At 40.5% G+C, this 6,039-nt stretch overlaps 1 pseudogene across 1 annotated transcript; it reads right to left on the bottom strand.

Moving 5' to 3' along the window:
* Positions 1-200: 200 nt before the first annotated feature.
* Positions 201-1,124, bottom strand: LOC116095312 (annotated as a pseudogene). The gene has a single exon (XR_004120545.1). The product of XR_004120545.1 is annotated as a transcription factor E2F6 pseudogene (transcript).
* Positions 1,125-6,039: the final 4,915 nt, after the last annotated feature.

Here is a 6,039-nt window from a genome sequence, read left to right as displayed (position 1 = left end):
GAGGCAAGAGGCCTATTTCACTGACAAAAGTCAGCGAAGAATTATCGAAAGAGCTGATACTGGATGGGAAACCCACCCAGGAACCCATGCTGGAGGCTACTCGGGAGAACACTACTGGCCTTCAGTGCGGCTACAAGTCTAGAATAAGAGCACAAGAGCACTCCGAGGAGACTTATTGCTGAGGATCAAACGATGGGGCACATGATTCACCCACGGGGGAGGGGGTACATGATTCACCCCCTCGGGATGCTCCAAAGACCTTCGTCACTCTGCACTGCTATGAGCCACTCACTGTGAGAAGTTCTTCACTCACTGAGGAGGCTTGTCTTCTTTCTCTGGGCACTGTGGATGGATGCTTTTAGATGGAGAGGCTTCTATTCCATCAGTTGTTTTACCATTTGAGTTCTGTTCTACTTCACACAAATATACATCAGTGGGTCCTTTGGTGCTCCTGATATGTACTGTGATAGAATCTTCTCTGGGAGCTAGAACATCCAGTCTGGTTTCCTCTGGAGCCTTCACTACAATGACAATCTCTTCGTGGAAAGCTTGAATGCCATGAATATCCTGATAGGTTACGTACGCTAGTCTCTCATTTTCTTTGTCATCTGTTAACTCCAACAGTTGCTGAGCGCAATCTTTAATCAACTCGTCCAAGGCGTCTTCCATTGCCGACAGGTCAGAGAGCTCTGCCTGCAGCTTCTTCTGCTGGGGTGCGGCCCCAAAGTTGTTCAGGTCAGATCCTATCCACCGAATGTGGTTCTTAGATTTCTTTATCACCAGTTCGATCCATCCAAGACATTGGTGATATCATACACTCGCCTCTTCCGGACATCCAGTTTTGTGGCAACCTTGTTTAAGTCAAGAATGCCCCCAGGGGCAGATCTGACAAGATCCATAAACTTTCAAGTTAAGTATACCAGCGACACATCAAACCGGGGCCTCTTCACTTTCAGAGCTTTTCTCATGGACACATACTGTACATTTTCTTCTAGATTAATCCTTATTTTTGATGGCAGTAGGTTCTCCACGTTGATGGGGTCCCGGCAGTGGCAGCGCACGGTTTCATGCCCCAGGTCCACCAACAGGCTGGGCAGTCTCCGCGCTGTCCTCTGCTGACTCATGCTGTCCCGCGCCCCTCGCGCCCCTCGCGCCTTCTCGCCTTCCCGAGAGGCTCAGCGCACGTGTTCCCGGCCCCTTCAGCGTCACCCCGGCCGTCCGCTCCACCCAGGGAACACTGAGGCTCCACCCACGAAGCGCCGTGGTCCCACTTGCCCAGTGATGCGCCCAGGCGCAGAGGGGACCAGGGTGACGGCGGAGGCACTCAGGTTCCCGAGCCGGCCATCTTTCTGCATGTGCAATGCGCCTGCCTTTGCACATGCGCACCCGTAAAATACTTTTTTGTGATTATAAATAATTGCTTATCTTAGGACGAACAACAACATGAACTAACTAGTACCCTTGGAGCTCCCAGGGTCTCAACCACTAACCAAGGACTGCACATAGAGGGGTCTCATTGTTCAAGCAGCATGTGTATAGTAGAGGACTGCAAAATCGATCATCAATAGGAGGAGAGGACCTCGGCCCTGTAAAGGTTCTGTGCCCCAGTGTAGGGGAATGCCAGGGCCAGAAAGTGGGAGAGGGCGGGGTGGCAGACATGGGGAGGGAGGAGGCAACAGGGGTTTGTTTTTGTTTGTTTTTTTGTTTTTTGGAGGGGAAACTGGGAATGGAGAAATTCGCATGTAAATAAAGAAAATATCTAAAATAAAAAAAAATTCTAACAGAAACATACAAAGATTTTACATGTCAATGATTTGTTAGCTAGGAAAGTATAGATATAATGGCAGGCAATTATTATTTCTATACTTAGTTTTAGTTTATCATTTCTAGAACTAGTAAGAGGCAGAGACATGTCCCTGAGATCACTTCATCTGTTCTAAGTGTTGACACTCCAAGAATAAAGTCAGTGTCTTGAACACATGAGTATTCAAAAATGTAATACAAACTTAAATAAAATACTTCTTATGACAAAGCATCATATCATAGAAAATTAAACATTGTTTTTGAAGAAAAGCAACAAAAATTTTATCTTCAAATCTTTTGTCGTTAGCTTTATCTTTGGGTTCTGCTTTATAGGACATGACATCCTTTCTACAGATATCACAAAATTAAAATGGTTATTAACTGGATGATGATTTTCATTTGTGTAAACCAAAAAGAACTATGAATACCACATGCTTATTTGAATCTGCTAAATTAAAGATGCAAGAGCAAATGAGATGAACATTTTTAATAATTACACAATACTAAACTACATATATTGTTTAGCATAATTCGGAGACTAGGAAGATGGTCTCAAGAGGACAGAGTTCTCTCAGTATGGCATGTCTACTAATCACAGGCATCCAGTCTGTCTGAATATAAACACATTTTCATTTTTAACTTACATGACACTCAAAGACAGGATTTCTAGAAAAATACTAGCTTTAGAAGCACAATCTTCTAAAATGATGTAAATTACACCAAAACGAGCTAGACATGACAATGCACACTTGTATATGTACAGCACTGGGAAAGCTTAAAGCCATGGATTCTGTATTTGAATCATCATGGGCTTCATAGCAAAAAAAATAAAAAGAAAGTAAAAACTGTCATGAAAAATAAGTTTTATGAGTTTGTTATTACTTTCAATTATCTTGGCTTCCCTTAATTCCACAGTGTCAGTCAAGAATTAGCATCTGGTATTGAGCCTGAATAGAATTCACATGGCTGCATCTCAGAATGGGAGAATCCATTTCCCAAAGGGCTATCCTTCAGTAACACAGTAATAACCAAACCAAATAATGCCTTTCCCTTTCAGCTCCTGGAAGAACAACTATGACCTACATTTTTAAGACACTGCAGAAGGTTCCATGGGGTAGAGCACTGGTCATCCAAAGCAAAGGTCAGCATGCTAATAAAATTCTTGTGTGGGTTTTTTTTTTGTCTCCTTTATTTAATTCTTCAGGCCTGGGATTGCTTCTCAAATAAACTACATTAGAAACTCTTGTCTTGACCTCTGCTTTTGTGGGAATCCAGGTTAAGACTTATTTGAACTGTCACACTGTTTCTATATTAAAATGGAGTATTTTTATTACTTTGAGACTTTATGTCAAGATTTGCAGGAATACTGTCTCCAACCATGCTAATATGTTTCATATTATTCTCCATCTGCTTTATGAAATAAATTGATACTTCTTCAAATATGTGGATCACTGCTTGGAATAGGTGAACTTAATTTAGATTTTGGAAAATATTAAGTTAACTGGAATTGATCACATAAAACTAAAAATCAAGAACATGAAGGAAGAGAATGAAGAAATAAAACTCTGAAAAACAACTGAGGACAAGCCTCCTATCTCCATACCTGGGAACCACCATTTTGGTCAATATTTGTAGGAGTTTGATGATATTTGATTCTATGTGAATACACCTATGAAATAGTTTATCTGACTATGTTGGGCTTATTTCATTTGACATAATATATCATTATCATTTCACAAATGATATAATTTTAGTTCTAAACACCATCCCATCATTTATATGCTACTCATTTACTTTATCCACTCACACTTTTATGGATGCTTGTTTTGTTTTGTTTTGTTTTTATCAGGGTAGTGCATACTTTTAATCTTGTCACTCAGGCATCAGAGGAGGGTTGCATGTTCCAAGGCAACCTGTGATACAGACTGAGCCCCAGACCAACATAGTGAGACACATAATGATGTCCTGCCCCCAAACCAAGAAAACAATCCAAGAGTTAAGGTATAATTCAGCAGTAGAAACCCGTCCCCCATCTCCACTTCCCCGACCACATACGCTTCACTAGGAACTTCCTCATAGGTTAGTTGACTATGTCAGAGACGTGAAAATGTGTTCAGGGTCCTTTCCAGCTTGTAGATCTAAGTAAATGCAGGGAATATTCCTGCAGAGACTGTGTTGTGTATCACAGAACACGAAAGGGAAATAGGTGTTAGATACATGATCTGCTTACATTTCCTCTCATTTCAGCTGCCTTGGTGATTGTTGTTGGGATAAAAAAATATACTCATAGAAAAGGAACTTATGTCAGAAAGGGTTTCTTTTAGCTCACAGTTTGAGGTTTTAGTCCATCATAGTAGGGAAGCCAACAGCAGCAGGAGCTTGGGGCAGCTGGTTGCATTGTATCCGTAGTCGAGAAACAGAGCTATGCCTATTGTGCTTAGCTTCCTCTCTCTTCTTTTATACAGTCCTGGTTGCCAGCCCAAGGAATGGTACCACACACAGTGTCTTCTTTCTGGGCAGGCCTACTAAAGATCATCCTCTACAGACAGGCCCAGAGGCCATCGCCTGGTGGCTTTGTATCCTATCCAGTTAACAATATCAGCCATCACAGGTGCCTTTCTGCCTATTAATTGTGCTCTTAAACACCACAGGCTTCAGTTTCTGTGTAGCCTGTTTAATCTGATTTTTTTTAATTGTGTTTTTGTACGTCAGAAGTCATTGCAAAATCTAGTGTTCTACACCTCAGATTGGTTTTTTTTTTTATTTATTGGATATTTTCTTGTTTTGATTTCTTCCTTTCCAATTTATATCCCTTTGACCTTCTTCTGATGTCTAATTGCCTCAATAGAACTTCAAGTACTATGTTGAATAGATAGGGAGAGAGTGGGCAGCCTTGTTTAGTCCCTGATTTTAGTGGAATTGCTTCAAGTCTCTCTCCATTCAGTTTGATGTTTGCTACTGATTTGCTGTATATTGCTTTTACTATGTTTAGGTATGGACATTGAATTCCTGATCTTTCTAAGACTTTTAACATGAATGGATGCTGAATTTTGTCAAATGCTTTCTCAGCATCTAATGAAATGATCATGTGTTTGTTTCTTTTGAGTTTGTTTATGTAGTGGGGATGAAATTGATGGATTTCTGTATATTGAACCATCCCTGAATCCCTGGATGAAGACTACTTGATCATGGTTACTGCTTTTAATATTCTTTCTTTATTTAATGTATTTGATGTTTTGATTATTATGTGATGAGAGGAATTTCTTTTCTAGTCCAGTCTATTTGGAGTTATGTAGGCTTCTTGTGTGTTCATGGGCATCTCTTTGTTTAGGTTAGGGAAGTTTTCTTCTATAATTTTGTTAAAGATAATTACTGGCCCTTTAAGTTGGTAATCTTTGCTCTCTTCTATACCTATTATCCTTAGGTTTGGTCTTCTCATTGTGTCCTATATTTCCTGGATGTTTAGAGTTAGGACCTTTTTTTGCATTTTTCATTTTCTTTGACTGTTGTGTCAATGTTTTCTATGGTATCTTCTGCCCCTGAGATTCTCTCTTCTATCTCTTGTATTCTGTTGGTGATGCTTACATCTAAGATGCCTGATCTCTTTCCTAGGTTTTCTAACTTCAGGGTTGTTTCCTTTTGTGATTACTTTACTGTTTCTTTTCTATTTTTAGATCTTGAATGGTTTTGTTCATTTCCTTCACCTATTTGATTGTGTTTTCCTGTAATTCTTTAAGGGATTTTTGTGTTTCCTCTTTAAGGGCTTCTACCTATTTACCTACGTTCTCCTATATCTCTTTAATGGAGTTATTTATGTCCTTCTTAAAGTCCTCCATCATCATCATGAGAAGTGACTTTAGATCCAAATCTTGCTTTTCCGGTGTGATGGTGTATCCAGTACTTGCTATGGTGGGAGAATTGGGTTCTGATGATGCCAATAACCTTGGTTTCTGTTGCTTCTGTTCTTATACTTCCCTCCCGCCATCTGATTTTTCTCTAGTGCTTCCTGCCCTCCCTTTATCTGACTGAAGTCTGTCATTTCTGTAAGCCTGGTTGAGTCAAAACTCCTTAGAGTCCAGCTATCTCTGTGATCCTGTGATTCTGCAACCCTGTAATCCTGAGATTCTGGGCATGTCATAGTTCCTGGGAATCAAGCTGCCTCTGAGACCCTGCTGTGACCAAGCTCCTTAGATCTTGGGATTCTGGGATCCTAAGATCCTGGTAGTGCTAGAGCAC

The sequence above is a fragment of the Mastomys coucha genome, unplaced genomic scaffold, assembly GCF_008632895.1.
Source record: "Mastomys coucha isolate ucsf_1 unplaced genomic scaffold, UCSF_Mcou_1 pScaffold18, whole genome shotgun sequence".
Taxonomy (NCBI): Eukaryota; Metazoa; Chordata; class Mammalia; order Rodentia; family Muridae; genus Mastomys; species Mastomys coucha.
The sequence above is the reverse complement of the archived record's forward strand: the minus strand, read 5'-3'. Positions and strand labels throughout refer to the sequence as shown.